The sequence below is a fragment of the Solanum stenotomum genome, chromosome 5 (assembly GCF_019186545.1).
Source record: "Solanum stenotomum isolate F172 chromosome 5, ASM1918654v1, whole genome shotgun sequence".
In the NCBI taxonomy this organism is placed as follows: domain Eukaryota; kingdom Viridiplantae; phylum Streptophyta; class Magnoliopsida; order Solanales; family Solanaceae; genus Solanum; species Solanum stenotomum.
The window spans coordinates 15,534,200-15,560,082 of NC_064286.1; the positions used below are offsets into that span (position 1 = coordinate 15,534,200).

The 25,883-nt window shown below is 34.7% G+C and overlaps 1 pseudogene; it reads right to left on the bottom strand.

Moving 5' to 3' along the window:
* Positions 1–4,730: 4,730 nt before the first annotated feature.
* On the bottom strand, positions 4,731–5,079 carry LOC125865796 (40S ribosomal protein S20-2-like; annotated as a pseudogene).
* Between the last annotated feature and the right edge of the window lie 20,804 nt (positions 5,080–25,883).

The following is a 25,883-nucleotide window of genomic DNA, read 5'->3' on the forward strand; positions in this document are numbered from 1 at the left end:
CGCGACGCAAGGAGAAAATTGTCAATTTTGAGGAACAGGTCCGCGTGGTACCCATATTTCCCCGACTTGTTCCTTCTTCGTTTTCTAACCCCAATATGCTTAAACTCAGTTCTTTTTCTCAAATTCCCTTTAGATTCAGATACTCAGTATGTATACACAAGAATCTAACTTAAACAACTCAAAGAAACAACATTTTAACCTCAAGGAACTCCTCAATCTCAACCTAACTCAAGAACGAAGGCCAATTTCAAGAACACCATTCAATATTCATCAACTTTCAACTTTCTAGAACGAACTTCACTGAAATAAACGTGATTGGAGCGTGGTGAACGAACCCAACACTATGAAAGACTCACATACCTTGTAGGATCAAATCCTTGGTGAAACCCACAATCAATTCCTCACGAAGACGACGAAATCTTGATTTTTCTTCTCCTTTCCTCCTCTTTTCTCTTCTCTCAAAGCCGTAGCTTAATTCTTAATAGCATAAACTGAATTAACTCAGTTTACACCCCAAATATTTTACTAAAAACGGATTTATTAATTGGGTAATGAAAAGACCATAATGCCCTTCTAAAATCCGGATTAGACTATCCTTATTTGAACAACCCAACTTCAAATGGACATATCTCACTCATACAAACTCGGAATCGCGCAAACTCGGCGGCGTTGGAAAGATAATTTGAAGATCTTTCCTAGGGTATCTGGAACCACACCTAAATCATCCGCTAGGAGTTATGGTCGTTTGAAGTTGACCAAAAACTCAAACTTAGCATACTTAACAAATTTTCCAGATTTTCATTCTTTCCAAAAACAACTCTTTCTAATTCTAGCTCTCCCTAGTTCTTTCAAATAGCAAGATGTTACACCAACATAAAATCATTTTTTGTTCTTAGATAAAAGCAGTTCTACATAAAGAAATTAATTAAACACACAATATGCAAAGAAAGGTAATGTGAAGCAAAATCTCATTTTTAATATGAAATATGTGATCAAAGAACAAAAACCTGTCTATTCTACATGATTTTTTACATGTTAGTTGTTACACATGATCTCTTTTGCAATTGAGATGTAGAAAGCAAAATGTGCTGAGAGCATAAAGCAATCAACAAAGACAAAGTGTTAATACCTTCAACTCAAGATATCAATAGCGTAAAATGCACATCAATCAGTTGACTTGATGCCTACTGAAAAAAATAATTGGAGATGAAGAATGACATTTAGGAGAAACATGCTACATTTTTAAACAGCAACAACTGAAAATTAATATTTCGGAGCAGAGTTCTCTGACGGTTATTTACTCAGAAATAAATCCTCTGTTTCCACAATCAAATGTCCCAATTCCAATTACTTTTGAAGCTTAAATACATTCTGGATAACAAATAAGAGCATAAAATAATCAACAAAGACAAAGTGTTAATACTTTCAACTCAAGAAATCGAAAGTGTAAAACGCACAACGATTTATTGACTTGATGCCTACTGAAAAAAAATATGAGGGTGTAATTTTAGCTTAAAGTATTTCTTCTTCGCTAATATTAAATCCATGTGTTTAGAGAATTTTTACTAAGAAGTTCAAGGCTTACTTGTTGAAGAGTGTTAAATGAGTTCGCATAGTCCCTTTCCTGTGTATCTTTAAAGAAAAGTGAAGCATTTACAATTAACCATGTATGTTATGCTAAGGGCAAGGCATAATGAGAAATTGAAAAAGAACTGATGAAGCATTACATAGACCATACAAGTTGAAAGTGATATCCATCTAAAGTAACTTCTTCTTCATACTTCAGGAAAATCTTTGCCTAAGTTTTCCAGGGACATGCCATGTTCCTTCATCTGACACAGCAACATGGGACCTTTTTATATTTAATGATACCTTCTTCATTTTCTTGAGGTACATCTATGTCTTCTCATCAGTTTTCCACTACCGCATATGAAGAAGAACTCAAGGATCACAGTAAAGTTTCAGAATTGTTTGGTGCTCGAAAACTAAATATGACGTTTCAACATTAACTATGTGTAAAAACACTTTAAAATAACATAAAAGAACTGAAGAATTATATTAATCTCTATAATAATGAACCAAGAACATTTGTAAATACATGACAGGCAAAGATACAATCAAAAAGTTGAAACTATGTTAGGTTGTTTTAAGAGAAAATGACATAAATAGTCCCTTAACTATAGTAGTAGGTCTAAAATGGTTTCTTAACTATACTCTTAACGGATTTAGTCTTTTAACTATTCAAAAACTTATCACCTTTGGTCTCTTAACTATACACTTACCGGTTTGTCCCTTAACTATAGACTTACCGATTTTAGTCCTTTAAATATTCAAAAACTTATCAGGTTTGGTCTTTGTTCATTTTGTTTAAATACAAATAGCTTAGGTTTATAGTTAAGGGACTACTTATGTCATTTTCTTGTTGTTTAAAAAATTGACTAAACAAGGTTTGATGGTTTCTTAGAAATGGAATATATTCTCACAATTTTTCTGAAAAATGGGAAGTCCAATTCTCACCTCGCAATATGACTCGTCAATAACACCATCAACCAGGGGCGGATCTATGAAGGGGTGTGGGGGGTGCCATGCCACCCCCAAACTTCGACGGAAACTCTATATATACATAGGTATATATATATATAATATTTATATAAATATAAAGCGTGCCACCCAAAGAACAAAATTGCCTTGTGGTGCCACAGTAGAAGGGCAACTTTAGAAAGCTGATGTTGCGGGTTCGAATCCCATTTGTACTTATTTTTTTGAGAAATTTGCTGCAGACGTTTTTTAAGAAAAAAAAAGGCTCCAAGCATGTTTTTTTAAGGAAAAACAGCTGGCACAATTTATTTTATTTTTTATAATTGTTATTGACTTAAATTAAATTAATTACATTATTACTCCTTTGACTTTTCTTTTATTTGATTAAATACTCAATAAAAGTGTAATATCTTATTATTTATATTTTATTGATTGATTTATGATATATATCGAAAAGACGAATACTTTAATCAAATATAAAATTAATTTAATCGATAAGTCTATTTGGCACCCACAGACTCTAAATCCTGGATCCGCCACCAACTTCTTTACAGTGGTCACTTTTTTATTCTCACTGAAAGAAGAGGGGAAAATATGTCAGAGAAGAAAACTAGAAGCAAGAAAACTCATACTTCTATTCAATTATTTCAGACATTTTATCAAACACCACATGTGCATTAGTGTGGAAATCATGTACAAACATAACATGCATGTTAAAATATTTATAAGTCAAAAAGTTGTTTCACAATTTTGGAAATTCAGTTAACAAAAAATAAACTAAAAAATGTTTTTTTTTTTTTAATTTTACAAAATCCGCAACATTACTTTGTTGACAAATTTAAATTTTTTCTTTTCCTTTTGATTAACCTTTTTAGATTATTTTCCCTTTTTATAATCTGTTTTTTCTAAAAAGAAATCCTTAATAAATCTCTCTTATATAATTTCATTTCTTTGTATTTATTCCAACATTATTTTTCGATTCTCACTTTTTCCTTGTTTTCATTTTTTCATCTTTGCTTAATCAATTCCACTGAGAAAACATCAACAATTAGCATCGTATCTTAAAATAATCAAGTTAGCTTATCTTTAAATTTCTACTAATTTATGTAAAATGTCAAAAATCAATTCTCTTAATTAATTTTTTCTTATTTTCATGATTCATGTTTTATATGAAAAATCTAAAAATAATTTCATAATAATTTTGATTATATTTCGCCGATAAGTGCATCCACGAACGTACCTGAATTTTTTTGACAATTATTCTCGATGCTAACATTTAATAATGATCTTGCTCTTATTATTTCATTGAAAAGTTTCAAATTAATTTTGCTAATTTATATGGGCAAACTACATAAATTCCACTAGTTTAGATCATAATTACTAATATTCACAATAGTTTAAGATATTACTTCGTGTACCATATTTCTTCCTTTGGATACATGTATCATTACTCGTCAGATACATGTAATATGACGATTTTAAAAATTGAGATACATGTTTTATTTGTTTGAATTAAATGGCTGTAACTGATTTCCTTAATTAAAGGAGTAATTGAGGATTTTCAGAATATATGAACAATTAATTCTGAAATTTAATTTATCAAATCCCTTAATATAATGCGGAAATCAAGGAGTGTATCTATGGTTAATTAATTTCATTTATTACTCTTTTAAATAATAAATTTATTAATATTATTGATAAAAGACCAAAACATGTATATTTTTGTTATGTACTCTTAAAATAATAAATTCATTAATTTGATGTATATATTATCAATATATGATGTATCCAACAATCTAAACACTTAGATACATGAGTGTACAATTGAACATATACATTTATATGTATCATGAACACGTACTATACAGTTGCATATATACATTTATATGTAGAAAAAAGACATAAAGTCACCACTAAAGTTGTCCCGAATTTTCAAAAAGACATCTTAACTTTACGAGCATCCTATTACCCCACAAAAGTATTGGATATCTTTGTAAAATGATCATTTTGACCCATTTTCTCACTATCTTTGTGAACACTCAAATAACAACGCGTGAAGGTTTATTTTAACTGCCAAAACCCAATTAAAAAAATGCCACATTTCAACTGTTTTCTTTATTAATTAATTAAATAATTAAATACTTCATCTTCCCCAAATTTGATGTTGGAGAAGATTTTTTCAACAAGTACTTTTAGGAATCAACAATAGTGACATCAACCTCAACACCAGGTTCAGTGGTGATTGAGGTGATTTGCTTGACAACATCTGGGTCAATTCACACTCGTGAACCCGCAACTCAGACTTGTCCCATGTATTTGTGCCTTCTCCATAGGAAGACTTCATAGGGATAATGTTAAGAAGCTTGTTGGCATTTCTACATGTCCCTTTACTCTGAAACTTCTGTCCTTAGCACCACAAACCAAATCCGTACACATTTTCTCAAGATTCTTAACGTTTTTGGTAGAGAGAGTTGTCTTAATCAATCTTCTCTCGGGCCCCTCTAGCCCTGGTTTTGTCGGCTTCATTGTCACATACACCATACTTTAATTTGATGATGAAGAAGATGAAGACCTAGCCGCAACTTCAATTTTCTTTAAGGAGGGTGGGAGCAAATTTCAATGGAAAAGAAGAGAAAATTTGAAAAATGAAAAAGAAAAGAAATGGAAGTGTTTTTGTTAAAATTCGGGTCGGATTATTCTTTTATTAATATTTAAATTTAATTAAAATGGTCAAAAAGGTGAGCATCACACACCTCTTCATAGATGAGGAAATTAGTCAAAATGGTCTATTTACAAGGGTATTTAATACTTTTATGGGGTAATAGGACACATGTAAAGTTAAGGTGTCTTTTTAAAAATTCGAGACAACTTTAGTGACTTTATGTCTTTTCTCTTTATATGTATCATGAACATGTACTAGCCTCTTAGATACATAAAAAAAACTGATGGACTTTGATCAGATGGACATAAAAACATACAATTCGGAGTATCATGAAGACATATTAATATCTTATTCCATATGAATAAGTAGACTATGATACATGGACGCACAAGTATATTCATATGTATCATAGAAGTATCTCATATTAATTTCATGTATTTGTTATATGTATCTAGTATTAATTTTATGTATCTATTTTTATGACCTAGTATAATTTCATGTATCTAGTATTAATTTGATGTATCAAATATCAATTTCATAAATTATAGCCAAAAACATGTATCTTGTCCTCCTTCTTCTTCTAGTCAATTTTTTTACTCATATCCACTTGCTGGTAATACATAACTATCAAGTATTGATTAGCGACATTGAAGGTGGAGAAATGATCGATGATGGTTTTTGCATCATATATATCTTCATGAACGACGAAAGCAGTTCCACGCGTATCCTTAGTTGTGTCAATACGAATCCGCATTATAGCACCGTACTTGCCGAAGATATAGTACATCTCCTCGCTCGTGATGATAAACGGATCTCCAACAGTAGATGAGTATTGTCCTTTCAGAGACTTAACGGTGCCATAGTTTCGCCGGAATAAGAGAGAATAAGTTTAGCCTCTTTTACTTAATAGTTTTGCTGGAAGATGAGCAAGAATCAGTTTTGATATTAAGAGGATGAAGGAAGGGAGAGAAATGGTGGAGGGGGTGGAGGACGTGAGGGAGTAGAGATATTGTTGGAGTAGGGGATTGACAGAGGAAATGGTAGATGAGAGAGAAAAAAATTATTAATTGCAATTGGACCATTAATTTTAGTGTTTAAATGTAAAGATAATTAATCAATCCTAGTTTTAAGGGATTTTTGTATCTAATTGTATCTTTTAAAATATATGATATAAAATATTAAAATTGGTAATATATGTAATTATTTGAAATTAGATGTAATTTTCGTATATATGATAGGGATGTATGTCTACTTAAATAGTTTTTCCATTTTATATATCTTATTTAATTTCGTATCCTCCTTAGAAATAAAATTAACTACACAAAGTAGTCTTTGTTGATAGCTATTGCACTACCAAATTACAGTAGAAAATAACTAAGCTCAAAATATTTTTATCCAATATTATTTTAATGTGACTTTAAGATGTCATAAACTTGAACATTAAGTAATTGGGGGTGATAAAAATGTATTAATTTGGAAGTTTTGTAGATATTACTAATACTAATTAAGAATATAAGTTATGAAGATGAAGACGTATAAGTTATAAATCTAAATAAATAGATGGATGTGCTTATAGTTTTTAAAATTCTAAATTCTAAATTATTACTTATTTTGTCTATTTGGGTAAAGCACTTTTTTATTTTACCCAAACATTATAAAAGAACTTAAAAACTGTTTTACATTTAAAACACTAAAAATAAATTATTTCAAACGGGCTCTAAGTGAGATTTGTCTAGTTATATAAAAATTATATTATAAAATCTTCATATAGTTCGACATATAAAAACTTAAATAGTTCCAACTTGCAAGAACTTATAGCTTCAAATGAACCATCTCAGATAATAAAATAAAGGGAAAAGGGTCAAAATTGCCCCTAAACTATGTGAAATAGATCACTTATACCCTCCATTACATTTTGGGATCAAAAATACCGCCGCCGTTATCCTAGGAGACCACAAATACCCTCAAGAGTTAACACCCCAAATTATTAGTGATGTGGCAAGCCACATGGGACTAATCCCTCCACCTAAGCATTACCAACTAAGATTCACTACAAAAGAATTTGACCTTTAGCGGCGACAATAGTCGCCACAAAAGCCCAGAAATCGTCACTAAAAGTTTTTAACATTAAATTCTAATTTTGTGTTTTTTTCTTCATTGTTTTTAAAAAACCAAAAATGATATCGATTAAGTAGGAGTTTTAAGACATTGTATGTTTTATTTTTATGTCATATGTAAATGTATAAAATGTACAATGATGCATTATATAGTAGGAGATTTGAATCGAGAAGTAATTTTGATGATTTTTCGTTATAATATTGGATATTTTTAATATTGATATTGCAAAGTTATTTATTTTAGAAAATTAGGTTGCAATCGAAAATTAATTATCATATTTTTTTGGTTGCAAAATAGGTTTTACTAGCGAATGATTGTTGGAGCCTTAGTCGCCACTAAAAATCACTAATAACCTTTAGTGACAATATTTTGGGATTTTGTGGCAACTTTGTCGCCACTAAAGGTCAAATTCTTTTGTAGTGAATATTAGTTGGCAATGCTTAGGTGGAGGGATTAGTCCCATGTGGCTTGCCATATCACTAATAATTTGGGGTGTTAACTCTTGAGGGTATTTGTGGTCTCCTAGGATAACGGCGGGGGTATTTTTGATCCCAAAATGTAATGGAGGGTATAAATGGTCTATTTCACATAGTTTAGGGGCAATTTTGACCCTTTTTCGTAAAATAAATTATAATTTAAATGTCATACCTTACTGAACAACCCATTTCCATCTATTAAATTTGCTTTTGCAAAAATCTTCTTCAAACTTTTTCACAATAAAAAATGAAAATACCAATAAAAATAATACACTTAAATCAATTATCTCACATGAGATTCAATATTTGTCAAGTAACTTTCATGCGAGAAAAAGTGTCTTACTCAAAAATATGTGTGTGATAGACTGAATAAGATTCCGATTGATATGAACTTTGTAACATCCTGCAACTAGAAAGAGCTAGAATTAGAAAGAGTCATTTTTGGAAAGAATGAAAAATCTGGAAATTTGACAAAATTAAGTATGAGTTTTGGGTCCACTTCAAATAGCCATAACTCCTAGCTCAGGATGATCTAGGTGTTCTACAAGATACCGTAGGAAAGATCTTTGAATTATCTTTCCAACGCCGCTTAGTTTGCTTAGTTTCAAGTTTGTATGAGTGAGATATGCCCATTTGAAGATGAGCTGTCTAGATAAGGAAAGTCAAAGCCGGATTTTAAAAGGGTATTGTGGTCTTTTCACTACCCAATTATGTAATTTCATTTTTGGTAATTAAGTTGGGGTCTCAACTGATGGGATTTAGTTTACTCTATTGAAAAATAACTTAGGATTTTAATAGAAGAGAAAAGAAGAGGGAAAAAGAGAAGGAGAAGCAAGGAATCGCCAAGTCTTGAAGAATTGCTTGTGGATTTCGTCAAGGGGTGATCCCTACAAGGTATGTGAGATCACATAGCGTTGTGTTAGTTCACCCACGCGCCAATCATGATTTGATTCAGCGTAATTAAGTTCTTGAAAGAATAGTTTATGATTTCTTGATGAATATTGTTGGAAGTTTCATTTGAATCTTGATTGTTGAAGTTGTTGAGAAGTTCTTGAGTTAGATTCATGAAATTAGATGTCGTTTTGAGTAGATTATTGCATATTTTGATTATGTATTCGAATCTAAGCGTTTGGGGAAATAACCAATTGAATTGAGAGGGTTTACAGTTGAAAAATGAGCAAGAAAAATTGAGGAAATTCTGGGGAAAAAGGTGGGGCACAGTGCCAGCCATAGCGCCCCACTTTTTGTTATGTAGTTTGGGCTCTGGGGTGCCGCGCTAGCCAGTGTACCCCATCCCTAGTTCTGAAGTTTAAGCTATGGCGCCCCGTGCCACTCAGAGCGCCAGGGACGCCAGGGTTTTTACCCTTTCCCACTTCTTTCCTTACTAGTTCCCTTGAAACGTACCTATGTTTCCTAGTTGATTCCTACACTATAAGGTACGTCTAAACAACATGAAATCATAAATAACATGAGATCATGAACATTGAATCCATAATTCAATTCAAGGGAAGTTAAGAGTCAAGTCAAGAGAAGTTCATATATAGAGTTTTCGAAAAGTATTTTACAAATGTTTTTACTTTGTTTTAAGACTTGAGTTTTGAGTTGAGTAAAGTGTAAAGATTGAAGTTCATTTCTTCAAACGAGTATATGGGGACTATGTATTCCCAAAGAGTAAAATGTTTTCACATTTAAGCAAGAAAGGAAACTTTGATTTCCAAAAGAGACTTTGAGCTAGTTTTTCAGTAAAAAGTAAATGCTTTTACAATTAAGCAAGAGAGGAAACTTTGATTTCCAAGATAAACTTTGAGATAAGTTTTGAGAAATTATCTCAAACCACAGAAAAAAGAGCTAGTATGATATTTTGGGAGTAGTATTGAGCACTGATAGGGGGGAGAGTTCAGACAACTCGCAGCCCCTATAAATCACGTAGCCATCATGGGTAGAAAAGAGTCATACTTTTTAGATGATTCCTTAGTGATTTTTAGAATAGACTAGTGGATCCACATGGTAGTCAGGTTCTATACCCTCGACATGGTATATGATGGCCTTGGCAGCAAGAGGCAACATGTTGTATCATCACAATAGCTCTTACGTGATGGCTGTCGGTTAGAGAAACTCCCACAGAAGTTTTTGTATTATTATATACACAGAGTTACTTGTATTTTCATATACATCAAGAGTTTATATTGTATCTTTGCATACATACAAAGTTACTATTGTATTTCTAAATACACAAACTTAATACCCATGTTTTAATGCTTTTCTTTATAATGCAGTTATTTATATTTCAATTCAGTTGAGTTGAGTTGAGACCAGGTTTCTTTTTTCAGTTACTTTCAAGCTTATGTCTTGTTTTAGTATTCCCCTCACATGCTCGTATATTCAATGTATTGATGCTATTTGTCCTGCATCTTTTTATGATGCAGATACAGGTAACCAGGATTCTAGTTGAGCTTCAGAGTTGTTGGTGAGCCTCTTTGCTTCCGGAGGATCCCTTTTATTGCTTTCATTATGTTTAGTTCATTAAGATGTTGTGGGTCTTGTCTCGATGTCCATCTCAGTTGTTAGAGGCTTCAAAGACAATCAGATGTTAGTTCTTGTTATTTCATTTTCATTCTATTATGTTGAGACTTTAGTTGCCACTTTGGCCAGTGAATGTTATTTTATTACATTTTCAGTTATCTGTGAGTCTTCCGTTTACTTTTAAAGGTACATTTATGTTGAGTTAAGTCTTCCGCTGAGTAAGTAAGCCAGGCCAAGGGTTCGCTTGGGGCCAACAATGGTTCTCTAGTGCCAGCCCCACCCAGGGTGTAGGCTCGGGGAGTGACAAATTTGGTATCAGAGCACAAGGTTCAAGAGTCCTAGGGAGTCTATGAAGCCATGTCTGTAGAGTTCTGGTTATCGGTGTAAAGCGCGCCACATCTATAATTAGGAGGTTGCAACAGTTAGGAACTATCTCACTTATTTCATACTCATTTCGTGCGATAGAGTGCATCTCTATAAAAGTTCCCTTTAACTCGTGCTTGCGCGTGCCTTTCAGATCATGCCTCCACGAAGAGCTGTCAGAGGTCATCCGACTAGAAGAAATGTTGAACCACATGAACAAGGGGTACCTAATGCACTAGAAGTGCAACCCCAAGGAGAGGTCACCAATGCTGAGTTCCGTGAGGCCATCCGGATGTTGAGACAAGTTGTGACCATCCAAGCTGGGCAACAGAGAGAGAATCGACGGGAAGTGGCCGATACTTCAAGGATCCATGAATTCTTAAGGATGAATTTGCCAAGCTTTATTGGTTCAAGTGTTACTGAGGATCCAGAGAACTTTGTTGAGGAGCTTCAGAATGTTCTTGAGATCATGCATGTTGATGATGCTGAGAGGGTGGAACTAGTTGCATACCAAATGAAGGGTGTCGCTAGGATCAGGTTTAATCAATGGAAGAAGAACCGAGCTGAGGGTGCACCACCTGTGAGTTGGGCTTGTTTTAAGGAGGCCTTCTTGGAGTGTTTCTTCCCCCGAGAACTGAGAGAAGCAAAGGTATATATGAGAGTTCCTCACTCTTAAGCATGATTCTTTGAGCGTCCATGAGTACATTCTGAAGTTCACACAACTTTCCTGCTATGCTCTGGAGATGGTTGCTGACATGAGGAGCAAGATGAGTTTATTCGTTGCTGGGTTGTCTCGCCTATCAAACAAGGAAGGTAAGGCAGTTATGCTGATAGGGGATATGGACATAGCAAGGCTAATGATCTATGTGCAACAAGTTGAGGAGGACAAGCTGAGGGATAGAGAAGAGTTTAAGAATAAGAGGGCTAAGACATCAAGGAAAGAGTCTGGTTAGCAGAAGAGTAATGTGAACCGGTCATCCTTCCAGCAGAAACAAAATGGACCTGCTCCATCATCTGCTAATGCACCTGAACCAAAGAACAAAGGTGAGTACATTAGTCAGAATTTCAGAGCTAGACCTGCCTATTCTCAAGGTAGTATGGCACAAAGGGGTAGTAAGTCTCATGCATGTGCTAAGTGTGGTAGGAACCACTCAGGGATATGTTATGATGGCTCCACTGGTTGCTTTAAGTGTGAACATAATGATCATTTTATACGATGTCCGAAGAACAAGCAAGATAACGGTAATAGGGGCAATAGAGCCCAGTCTTCTTCAGCTGCTCCACTAGACAGAGCTTTATCTAGAGGAGCTATTTTAGGGGCAGACGGAGGAGGAAGCCGTTTGTATGCTATCACTAGTCACCAAGAGTAAGAGGATTCACCAGATATTGTCATTGGTATGGTCCAAGTCTTTAATTTTGATGTTTATGATTTGCTAGATCCAGGAGCGAGTTTACCCTTTGTAAATCCTTATGTTGCGATGAATTTTGATATTCTTCCTCAGAAACTTACTGAGCCCTTCAATGTTTCTACACCTGTTAGTGAGTCTATTCTAGCAGAGAGACTCTATCCTGATTGTACCATTTTTGTCAATCACAAGAGCACCATGGCCGATTTAGTTGAGTTAGACATGTTAGATTTTGATGTCATTCTAGGTATAGACCGGCTTAATGCCTGTTATGCCTCAGTTGATTGTAGAAATCGAGTTGTCAAGTTCCAGTTTCCTAATGAGCTAGTTATAGAGTGGAAGAGTAGTTCAGCAGTGCCTAAGGGTCGTTTTATTTCATACCTTAAGGCAAGGAAGTTAGTTTCCAAGGTGTGTCTCTATCACTTAGTCTGAGTTAATGACTCTAGTGTTGAGATACCTCATATTCAGTCAATTCCAGTAGTAAAAGAGTTTTCAGAAGTCTTTCTAGATGATCTTCTCGGAGTCCCTATTGAGAGAGATATAGACTTCGGTATAGACATTCTTCCTGACACTCATCCCACATCTATTCCGACATATAGGATGGCACCAGCAGAGTTAAAAGAGTTGAAAGATCTCCTAGAGAAAGGTTTCATTTGACCAAGTGTCTCACCTTGGGGGCTCCGGTCTTATTTGTAAGGAAGAATGATGGTTCCCTTAGAATGTGTATAGATTACCGTCAGTTGAACAAGTTGTTGCCACCCAATTTTGGCCCTCCATAATTTAGTTAATTTGCAAACTTCTTTGATTTCAAACAATTTGAAATAATTATTCACGAATCTTTCGGGACCATTTTCAAGGCAATTGGGTCATTTACCTATAAAATATATATATATCTTCATATACTTATAATATATGGATTTATGTACATAACTAGAGTACATCACTACTCTCTTTATTTCAAAATAATTTTAATAGTTATGTTAAATGATTATTTTACATTGTTAAAGTTAAGAAGCTTGATATTTAATTAAATACGTAATTTATTTCACTTTCAATTTATTTAAGATGTGGTAAAAGGAGCAGGTCCTTCAACCAAGGCCCATTTGGATCAAAAGAACGGCTAATTTCCTGGCCCAATCACCTGACCCGACCCAATTAACCCCTATACTCTTCTCATTCTCTTTTATCCTCTCAACAGTACGCTCATCTCCAGTGAACTCCACCAAAGCGACCCAAAATGCAAGATTTAACAGAGAAAAAGAATCCAAAACGACACCAAGGTTTCCTCTTTGCTTAGCTTGTCTTGTCACACGAAAGTCACGAGCCCTTGTACCCGCATACTTCCAGAATGTTCCCAAACGATAATATTCATTCCAATTTCCCTTTTTTTAATTCAATTTCCATTCGAGTTGGTACGAATTCGTACACTAGCTAGTGGGCAATCCTTATCCGCTTAAGGATTTTGGAAATTTCCCATTTCCCACATCGTTTCTAACAAGAAATTCTCCCCAAATCTCTCTTATAAAAAGCCCCTTTTCTCACTGTTCATGGGGACATATTTTCGGAGACCAAAGAGTACCCTAAAAGTTTAAAATTTTAAAATGTTTTGTGGCTGTACGAGTTGAAGAGGTGGAATCGTCTCCGTCAAACTTGTCCATCCAGTTCGCTGCATAGAACCAGCTACATAGCAGAGTTACAACACTCCCAAAAGCTGAAAATTGGAAAATTTGGACTTAAAAGAGTCCAATTTAACCAGCAGGATGGCAGCAGCCCCAAAGGGTTGAAAATTGGATTCTTTTTTGGACTTAAAAAGTCCAATTAGATCGGCAATAATAGCACCATGGCAGAAATAAAGAGCATTTAGACCAAGGGCCTAGATTCTTATTATTTATTATCTTGATTTATGCTCTTAATTTGTTTTGGAAATGATAACTTTCATTAACTTTTTTCATTAACTTCGATGAATCCTTCGGAGGTTTTTAATGGCTCTTTTATTTCGTTATTTGTTTATTTAAGCATTCAAATTTTCAAAATCTCTTTTAAATTAGGCAAGCTAATGCTTCAATCAACTAGAGAATTTTTCATATTCTTTCATAGTTAGTATTTAGCTTTCAAATCCACGTTTAAGTTATTGTATTGATTTTTTTCGACTCAAAAACTTGACTAAGAGAATATGTTAAGTTAAAATTATTATTTTGGCACTTTATCATTTGACTTATTTCATTTTTGGAATAAGATGAGTGTATAAATATCAAAGAGTTTTGTATTTTCAAATAAGCTTTTACAAGCAATCTCAAATTTTTGTTTAAAAATTAGCTAACTTTTTAATCCGTCGGTCAATCGCATGTAAGAGGATTCTATAAGATGCCTAAACCCTTCCTTAGAGAATTATTTGAATCCTTACCCAACTCTAGTTTTATTTAAAATGTTTTTTCTTTCAAAAACCCCCTTTTTAAATGGTTTTCTTAATTTTTCCTAAAAAATTAAGTGGTGACTTCCAAAATTATAATTTTTTCCAAAACGTGACAAAATTGCCAAGTTACGAAATGGCTTCGAAACCTTTAGTTTTCGAAATCGGGTCATAACAGAATGACGACTCCACTGGAGATTCATCTAGGTTTTAACCAAAAGGATTTCATTGTTTGGATTACTATTTATTTGTATTAATTGTTATTTTTCAATTATGTGTTTAAATTTTGAATAGATTATTGTCATTGCATCTCATGCCATACAATTCCTTTTAATGACAAATAGAATGCATTAGGAAAGGACGGTTACTTGGGTATCCACGGCCGTGCCTTCAGAAAAGAACACATTGCTCTCGGAAGTAATAAATGAATAGTTGGTTCGTGGTCGTCCAACGTTGTTTATTATATTCACCTCAAAGTTGTCCAACTCGGGTAACCATGTCTCCTTTCAAAACCCACTCTTAGTTAGCTAGTGTAGAGAGAAACCAAAACCCTCTTTTAGGTGCATTAACCTAAGATGACCCAATACCCAAGGTGTATTTGGCCCATTAGAAGACCACCTTGTGTCTAATTGACCCCCGGTCAATATAAGATGATCATCCAACTATTTGTTAAATTTGAAGGTTATGTATGTCGATTTGTGCGTACCATTGTCCCTTGGGGTTGAGTTTTTATTTTATAGGTAGTTTCTTTGTTTAAGTCAAATGAAGATCCTCCTCATCCAAAATAAATTCAAAAGCTTCATATGGAAGCTTAGTTTAGTTTACCATTGTACCCCTGTGTGGGACTGATATTTATTTCCCTCTCCTCTATTATGTATCCCCATTTGTTTTATATATAACATTTGTATAAATATTTTTGGGGCAATGAAATGTTTAACAAACGATATACACATCCTTTAAACGCTAGGCTTACCTTTGGCTTAAAAGGTCACATGTATGTGAGGATGCGTTATATTATTTATGTGTTAATTGCTACAAATTTTATTTCGTTTGTGCTTCTTTGACCATGTGTTTACATACATATGTTTTGCTTTAAATATGATTGATCCATTATTCCATTCCAAAGTCTTAAAACATTGTTTGGCATATCAACCCAAATTTTGATCCCTCTCGATATTTGAGTCCATTATCATAATCCGTCAAAATCACTCAAGTTTTGAGTTCATTAAATACTCAAAAAGATTGTTGGGTCATCACTTAAATTCACGTTGACCTCATCGTTCTTGCAAATTATTTTCTACACCTACCTAGCCAGCGTTACTAAATATTCCGTCAGTTTCATGTCAATTTTAAGACGTCTTTATTCTCAAAAGGGTTTTTCAATTGAACCTTTCAAAGAGTCAACATTTGAATCTTTACAAAAATCATATAGTTTGCTTTGTTCAAACTCCTTTCTTTTGTTAAAATTTTAGTTCACAAAATGATCAAAGTTTTCCTATTTTGTCCCCCTTTTAGAGTCTTTTGGTCTTCAAATTTTGGTCTAATTTGTTTTAAGCAAAAAAAATGTTATTTTTTTTATATGTTACTTTGGTTGATTATTATGATTAATGGACTATCTCTCTTATTTTTTGAGTTGTTTTTAGAAGAAGAGACTGATTTTTGTTGGTAATCAAACTTGCTCACTTCACCAAAGTACCCACTGGCAGAACATCCATATTTTACATGGTCTAAGGTCAAGGAAATTTCTATAGACTCTTCATTTCTTAGTTGGACTACTAAGAGGACTCGTTCAAAAATGGATTCCACTATCAACACGGTTGCTTCATCCGAAATGATCCCCACTTCATCTGTCGCGGCCAATCCTAGCATCTCGGTAGCAACATAATCACCCATAGAAGTCATTGCTCGTCTAGAGTGACAAATTGGTGAACTGAATTTTCTGGTAACTTTATACCAAGCTGGTTTTCAGAACCTACCACCAAATGCTCGCCAAAAAGGGCCCATGCCACCTTCGTTTCCGACTTCAGGTGAGCTCAATCAAGGAGATCATTTTACCACCTTTTAGCAAACTCTAATTGCTTCGCTCACTCATTCAACTCAGGATAATCCTCTTGTGTACACATTTGCACCTCCAAAAGCTCCAACGGTAACACATCATGCTCCGCCAGTGTACACTTATGTCACTGCTCCACCTTTTACCAAGGCTCAGGAGTTTCACTGCCAAGATGTTAACCACTATGTTGAAATTGAAAATGATACAAAATCAACTGATGCTGAAATGATGAGTAGGAAGATGAAAAGCTTAGAAGATGCTATGAGAGGTCTTTGTGGGTTCTATAGTAGCCAAAGTGTGAGATATGAAGAGTTGTGCACATTCCCTGAAGTTGAGCTTCCACCCGTTACAAGATTCCAAAGTTTGAAAAGGTCAGTGGATTAGGAAATCCTTTCTTCCATTTGAAAATTTACTGTGAAAAGTTGATTGGCACTGGAAACAACGAAGGGATAAGAATCAAGCTATTCAATCAAAGTCTGACTGGAAAAGCCTTGGAATGGTACTCAAAGTAAGATGTGACTAAATGGCGTACTTGGGATGATCTAGCGAATGTTTTTGTGGATTCCTACAAGTTTCATGTTGAGATCTCTCCTGATAGGATCTCTATTACCAAGCTAAAACCAAAGTCAATTGAATGCTTTCAAGAATTTGCCATTCGTTGGAGGGAAGAAACTGCTAGGGCGCACCCACCTATGGAGGAATCAGAAATGATCACCTACTTCATTCAAGCTCAAGACTTTGAATACTATGAGCAAATGGTGACAATGGGTGGAAAGACATTTGCTGAAGTTATTAAGGCTGGAGAAACGATTGAAGATGGTTTCAAGACTAGCAGAATAAAAAGTTACACCTCATCTCAGTTTGCTAATATGGCCTATTAAACTGGTTCCTTTGGAAAGAAAATGGAGAAATAAGTTATGATATTAACGACTCGCGGAGCTACCTCATATAATCGTCAACCACCTCCAAGCTATCCTGATTCACAATATTATGTTTACAACTATCAAGCAACATTTCTTCCTCGACGATCAATGCAAAATCATCAAAATAATGCACCTCGTCTCAATTTTGAGAAAAAGCCAAATCAAGTCTTGAGCTAATCGAATTACTATGTTATAACCTTACTCCCTATTTTTGAGATTTGATATTTATCATTAGGGTATTATATTAGAGCGTCACTTCCTTCAACGTGACACGTTACATTATTGGAGCGTCACTTCCTTCAACGTGATACATTATATTATTAGATCGTCACTTCCTTTAGCGTGACACATTATATTATTAGAACGTCACTTCCTTTAACGTGACACATTATATTATTAGAGCGTCACTTTATTCAATGTGACATGTTAAATTATTATTGGAGTGTCACTTCCTTCAACGTGACATGTTAAATTATTATTGGAGCGTCACTTCCTTCAACGTGACACGTTATATTATTGGAGTGTCACTTCCTTCAACGTGACATGTTAAATTATTATTGGAGTGTCATTTCCTTCAATGTGACACACTATATTATTGGAGGGTCACTTCCTTTAACGTGAAATGTTAGATTATTATTAGAGCGTCACTTCCTTCAACGTGACACATTATATTATTGGAGTGTCACTTCCTTCAACGTGACATGTTAAATTATTATTGGAGTGTCACTTCCTTCAATGTGACACGTTATATTATTAGAGTGTCACTTCCTTCAACGTGACATGTTAGAATATTATTGGAGCATTACTTCCTTCAACGTGACATGTTAAATTATTATTGGAGCATCAGTTCCTTCAACGTGACACGTTATATTATTTTAGAGTCACTTTCTTCAATGTGGCACGTTAAATTTTTATTAGAGTGTCAGTTCTTTCAACGTAACACATTAAATTATTATTGGAGCGTCACTTCCTTCACGTTAAATTTTTATTGGAGCATCACCTTCCTAAATATGAAACGTTATATTACATTGGGCAGTCATTTCTCTCAAAGTGACGTGTTATTATTACATTGGGACATTATCGCCCTTAAACACAAGGTTATATTATATTGGGACATCACCTTCCTCAAAGTGACATGTTGGGATGTCACCTCCCTAAAAAGTGACATGCTGGGATGTCACCTCCCTAAAAGTGACACGTTATATTATGTTATTGAATCATCACATCGTTCAAATTGACACATCATTTTGGATCACCACTTCCTTCAAGAGCAATACACTTGAAATTGGATCGTCATCTTCTTCGGTATGACATGTTAAACCAGGTCCAAAAATTCTATTTGTATTTATGTTACATTTTCTACTAACAATTTTCTCCAGATATTGCAACATATGAAGTGGACTACGTCAAAATAGAATGCAGTACACTGTGGAAGTTTTCTTAGCAGCGAACTGGGACATGGTCCAAAGAGGACTATCAAATTCTTAGGACGCGAGTTGATGAGAGACTTCCACCACAATCAAACCACATCCCTATCCTAAGGCGTGTGGGTATTTTCTTGGGTTTAGTAGTTTCAGTTTCGCCTTTAGTGAAAATTTCAACTCTCACCGAAGGCAAAATTTCAAATTTGAGTGACGATACACCTAGAGCTTTGGAATTTATGTCCATGTAAATTCTTACCTATAGGTGTGAAGGGCCCCACATTCATAGTTGATATGTTTGCGAGCCTCTTTTTCACGCTCAATTAATTTGTCACTCATCCTTAAGCTAAAGGTTATTTCTACATAAGAGATTTCCTTTTAAACCGATCGAGTCGAACTACAAGCCGTCTGATTCCCAAGTTTAGGGATATGTAGGTGGACTTAATGTTGAAAACTCAACTATACTCCAACAATTCTGCCATCACTCCGTTCTTGAGCTTCTCGGTCTCTCCATCCTTCGACACCAAAATAGCTTTTGCATTCTTCCAGAATTGTGCGTTAAATCAAGCATCTTTAGAACTACTAGTGGTTTGAGTTCTCATGTAACCTGAGATAAGTAGGAAACCCAATACCAAGGTCCAACCATAATTCTTTAAAGATCCTTATTGTTCACCTTTCCAAAGAGATAAATTAGTTGACGGACAAAATTGGATTCGTCCATTTCATTTGCCTCAGATCTCTTTCATCCATCCTAGTCAAACGAGGGGCAGTTGTTGACACCCAATTTTGACCCTCCACAATTTAGTTAATTTTAAAACTTCTTTGATGTCAAACAATTTGAAATAATTATTCATGAATCTTTCGGGACCATTTTCAAGGCAATTGGGTCATTTACCTATAAAATATATATATCTTCATATACTTTGTCCCTCCATATATCTTCATATATGGATTTATGTATTTATTACTTTGAATAAATATTTAGAAAAAATAAATTGTTTTACTAAAAATAGAGTTTTAACGAAGTGTGCATTTTATTTCCTCGAAAGATCAACTAGAGTACATAACTACTCTCTTTATTTCAAAATAATTTTAATAGTTATGTTAAATGATTATTTTACGTTGTTAAAGTTAAGAAGCTTGATATTTAATTAAATACGTAATTTATTTCACTTTCAATTTATTTAAGATGTGGTAAAAGGAGCAGGTCCTTCAACCAAGGCCCATTTGGATTAAAAGAACGGCTAATTTCCTGGCCCAATTACCTGACCCGACCCAATTAACCCCTATACTCTTCTCATTCTCTTTTATCCTCTCAACAGTACGCTCATCTCCAGTGAACTCCACCAAAGCGACCCAAAACGCAAGCTTTAACAGAGAAAAAGAATCCAAAACGACACCAAGGTTTCCTCTTTGCTTAGCTTGTCTTGTCACACGGAAGTCACGAACCCTTTTACCCGCATACTTCCAGAATGTTCCCAAACGGTAATATTCATTCCAATTTCCTTTTTTTTTTATTCAATTTCCATTCGAATTGGTACGAATTCGTACACTAGCTAGTGGGCAATCCTTATCCGCTCAAGGATTTTGGAAATTTCCCATTTCCCACATCGTTTCTAACAAGAAATTCTCCCCAAATCTCTCTTATAAAAAGCCCCTCTTCTCACTGTTCATGGGGACAAATTTTCAGAGACCAAAGAGTACCCTAAAAGTTTTGGGAATTCTTGGTTCCATAGTTTAAAATTTTAAAATGTTTTGTGGTTGTTCGAGTTGAAGAGGTGGGATCGTCTCCGTCAAACGCGCCCATCCAGTTTGCTGCCCAGAACCAACTCCATAGCAGAGTTACAACACTCCCAAAAGATGAAAATTGGAAAATTTGGACTTAAAAGAGTCCAATTTAACCAGCAGGATGGCAGCAGCCCCAAAGGTTTGAAAATTGGATTATTTTTTGGACTTAAAAAGTCCAATTAGATCGGCAATAATAGCACCATGGCAGTAGCAAAGAGCATTTAGGCCAAGGGCCTAGATTCTTATTATTTTTTATCTTGATTTATGCTCTTAATTTATTTTGGAAATGCTAACTTTCATTAACTTTTTTCATTAACTTAGATGAATCCTTTGGAGGTTTTTAATGGCTCTTCTATTTCGTTATTTGTTTATTTAAGCATTCAAATTTTCAAAATCTCTTTTAAACTAGGCAATCTAAAGCTTCAAGACTAACTTGAGAATTATTCATATTCTTTCATAGCTAGTATTTAGCTTTCAAATCTACGTTTAAGTTATTGTGTTGATTTTTCAACTCAAAAACTTGACTAGGATAATATGTTAAGTTAAAATTATTATTTTGGCACTTTATCATTTGACTTATTTCATTTTTGGAATAAGATGAGTGTATAAGTATAAAAGATTTTTGTTATTTTCAAATAAGCTTTTAAAAGTAATCTCAAATTTTGTTGTAGCCAACTTTTTAATCCGTTGGTCAACTGAATATAAGCGGATTCTTTAAGATGCCTAAACCCTTCCTTAGAGAATTATTTGAACCCTTACCCAAATCTGGTTTTATTTAAAATGTTTTTTCTTTCAAAAACTCCATTCTAAAATGGTTCTCTTAATTTTCCTAAAAAAAATTAAGTGGCGATTTCCAAAATTATAAATTTTTCCAAAACTTAACGAAACTTGAAAGTTACGAAATGGTTTCGAAACCTTTAATTTTCGAAATCAGGTCGTAACATAAGGTTACCATCAAGAATAAGTCTCCACTTTCAAAAATTGATGATCTTTTCGATCAACTTGAGGGTGCCACTTGTTTCTCTAAGATAGACCTTAGATTAGGTTACCATCAGTTAAGAGTAAAGGAATGTGATATTCCAAAGATAACATTCAGGACCCGTTATGGTCATTATGAGTTTCTGGTCATGTCGTTTGGTTTAACTAATGCACCTGCATCGTTCATGGACCTTATGAATAGAGTATTCAAGTCTTATTTAGATATGTTTGTTATCGTGTTCATTGATGACATACTAATCTATTTGTGGAATGAGGAAGATCATGCTAGTCATCTCATAATAGTTCTCCAAACTCTAAAAGATAGAGAGTTGTATGCCAAGTTCTCTAAGTGTGAGTGTTGGCTTGAGTCTGTGGCATTCTTAGGCCGTGTTTTTTCTGGTGATGGAATTAGAGTTGATACCCAAAAGATAGAGGCATATAGAATTGACCTAGACCCATATCTCTGACTGATATTAGGAGTTTCATGGGATTAGCTGGCTATTATAGAAAGTTTGTCGAGGGATTTTCATCCATTTCGTCTCCTTTGACCAAGTTAACTCAGGAAACAATGAAGTTTCAATGGTCTGAAGCTTGTGAGAAAAGCTTTCGGGAATTGAAAAAGAGGTTGACTACTGCCCCAGTATTGACCTTACCAGAAGGTACGTAAGTCTTTGTTGTATATTGTGATGCGTCCAGAGTTTGTTTGGATTGTGTGTTAATGCAGAATGACAAAGTTATAGCTTATGCCTCTAGAAAGTTGAAAGTTCACAAGAAGAACTACCTAACCCATGACTTAGAGTTGGCTGTCGTAGTATTTGATTTGAAAATATGGCGTCATTATTTGTATGGTGTTCATGTAGATGTGTTAACTGATCACAAGAGTCTTCAGTATGTGTTTAGTCAGAAAGAGCCTAATCTCAGACAGAGAAGGTGGTTAGAGTTACTCAAAGATTATGACATAAGTATTATTTATCACCCAGGTAAGGCTAATGTTGTTGCTGATGCCTTGAGTATATTATCGATGGGTAGTACCACCCATTTTGAGGAAGATAAGAAAGAGTTGGCAAAAGATGTGCATATACTTGCACGATTAAGAGTTCGACTAATAGATAACATAGAAGGAGGAGCAGTGGTGATGAATGGGGATGAATCATCATTAGTGTCAGAGGTGAAATAAAAGCAAGACCAATATCCTATTGTGCTTGAGTTGAAGGAAAATGTTCATAAGCAAAAAGTAATGGCTTTTGAACAAGAGGGAGATGGTGTATTGAGGTATCAAGGTAGGTTGTGTGTACCAAGGGTGGATGAGCTCCAAGAGAGGATCATGGAGGAAGCTCATAGCTCCAGATATTCTATTCATCCGGGTTTCAAAAAGATGTATGGTGACTTGAGAAAAGTTTATTGGTGGAGTAGTATGAAGAAATGTATAGCTGAGTTCGGTGCCAAATGCCCGAATTGTCAAGAAGTTATAGTAGAGCACCAAAGGCCCGATGGTACGGTTCAGAATACAGAACTTCCGAAATGGAAGTGGGAGATGATCAATATGGATTTCATCACAGGTTTACCATGGTTTCGCAGACAACATGACTCAATTTGGGCTATTGTAGATCGAATGACCAAATCAACCCACTTTTGTCGGTAAAGACTACTCATTCAGCAGAGGACTATGCCAAGTTGTATCTTCAAGAGGTAGTTAGACTTCATGGTGTGCCAATTTGATTATTTCAGATAGAGGTGCACAATTTACTGCACTGTTCTGGAAATTTTTTCAGAAAGGCTTGGATTCAAAGGTGAACTTGAGTACTGCTTTTCATCCTCAAACCGAAGGTCAAACAGAGCACATTATTCAGACTTAAAAAGATATGTTGAGGGATTGTGTGATTGATTTCAAGGGTAATTGGTATGATCACCTACCTCTCATCAAGTTTTCTTACAATAATAGTTACTACAAAGCCTTATCCTACTACGACCTCTCAGAGGAAATCGATGAGCGATTCTATGACAAGAATCAAGGCTAGAACATTAGAAAATATAAGAAGAAGTAGGTATGTGATTGATAAGGATCATATCATCTATGTTAATGTAATTGAGGAAAAAGAGGGCAGTGAAACAAAGTCTTAGGGCATTATTGCGGTAGTTGTGAAGAGGATGAAAGATGCTCTAAAGGCAAAGCCCACCCAGATTGCAAGAATTGGAAAGGCATGAGCAAAAAGAGTGGAAGAAGCCTACAAGAAAAGGAAGGAAGAACTTGTGAACAAAAGTAAGTAGGAGAATGCGAAGAGAAAAGAGAGGAGTCTATTGAACCAAGTTTTGAATCTGAGATGGGATCCACATCAGATCGCAAAAAGAGAAAAGTTGATAAATAATAGACTAGAGAAAATGGGTTAGTATTTTGAAAACACAAAAGGTACTCAATGGGAGGGTCTTCAACCTATCAGAACCGAATATGAGGGTCCTGGTTGATGATGTTGAACTGCAGAGCTGGATACACCAGTTTCAGGGGCATGTGAAAGTGTTGTATGAAAAAGAAGTGAGAAAGTTCTACCACAACGTGGAATTTACCAAGGATGGCAGTCTGAACACCCAAAGTGAATGGAATTATTCTTCACTTGAATGAGGAAATTCTGGGAGAGATTCTTAAAGTGCCGGGAAAGGAATCAAGATAGTTGCAAAAGGATCTCCTTCAAAGGATTTATTTAGGAAATTGGAAAACATCCAATTATCAGTTGTGTGGGTATTCCCAAAAAATTTCTCAAAGGAAAATATGAGCTTTATTTCAAATTTATCAATAAGGTAATTTTTCCTTAGGACTAGAAAGTGAATTGTTGCATCTGTTGTTGATCTATTCGTCATGGTATCTCTTAGCAAGGTCGTAGATATCAATATCCCTACTATTATGTTGGAGCATATGAACAAGATTATCACTGCTTTGGATGGAAAACATTGAATGCGATATGGCTATCTACTAACAAGGGTATTCAAGCACTTTGATATTCATTAGGGCAAAGGGATCAAAAGAACTTTAAGACGGCTATCTCTCTAAACACACTTTTAAGTGTGAATGTGTGGAAGGAAGGACAGGGAATAACAATAAGAGCTCTGAACTGCATGAGGGACATGAATATTTGAAACATACTTTAGAAGAGATGATAGGGAAACTGGAAAAAAGGGATGTAGAAATTGCTTGCCCAAATGCTTAGTTTTTTAAGGACAATGTAGTGGGATCAGGTGCATCTTAATTGGTTGCTTTAAAAATTCAAAATGAGGGCCTGACTGCGGAAAATGTCGAGCTAAAAGCTAGGCTACTCTATCGTCATGCCGAGGTGGATGTTCGAATGAACTTCTCCTCAAATCTCTCACTTCCAAGCCTTCTACTTCCTAAGCTCTTATTTTGTTCCCTTCCTATTTTTCTTGTTGATCATTTAAGTTGGCATTGTCCAGATCTTCTTGTACTTTTATTGTAGTATTTTGAATGCTAACGTTTTATGATCAATTAATGTTTTTTCCTTATGCTTACTGACTTCTCTTATTACTTTATGCATTTCTAATCATGCTCAGTGTTACTCAAGTGGCCATGAATTTTCCTAAACTGCATACTTCAAAACGGGAAGATTATGCTATGGTTATAAGACATCAGTCAGTTGTAAGCAATGACCTAGTCATGTTGAGAAGGGGAAGTTGTTGAGTAAGTTTATCTTCATGAAAATGGTGGGGGATGTTATTCCAAATTTATAGAGAAGTTTCAATGACTTAATACACTATGAGATCTGACAAGGGACCTGATCCAATGAGAGATTGAGAGTTAAGTTACGTGAAAAGGAAAGTTGTAAAAAGCTGCAACCACTACCACTACTACAATGGAATTGTTCTAATGTTTTTGTCCATCATATAAATGCTTTTCACAAATGTCATAACCTTAGTTTTTGCATTCTATGAGAATCACACAGGAAAGTCATTCTCGTAAGCAATATTTCTCATATACAACAAGATACTTGATAGTGTTATCTTTCGTTCTTAGTTGTTATTTGAGAACATAGTTTTGTGCTTATTCTATGTAAGATCTATTCCAGAGTTATAAAGGAATTAGATTAGTTTGAGTCTTTTTTCATTATTCTGAGTTGTAGCTAGAGCTAGCTATGTCGTGGTCTTGATTTCTATATCGACCGAGTAATTGGTGTTGTGGGAAATACAAGTATTGCTCTACTTTATGTAATATAGTTGTTA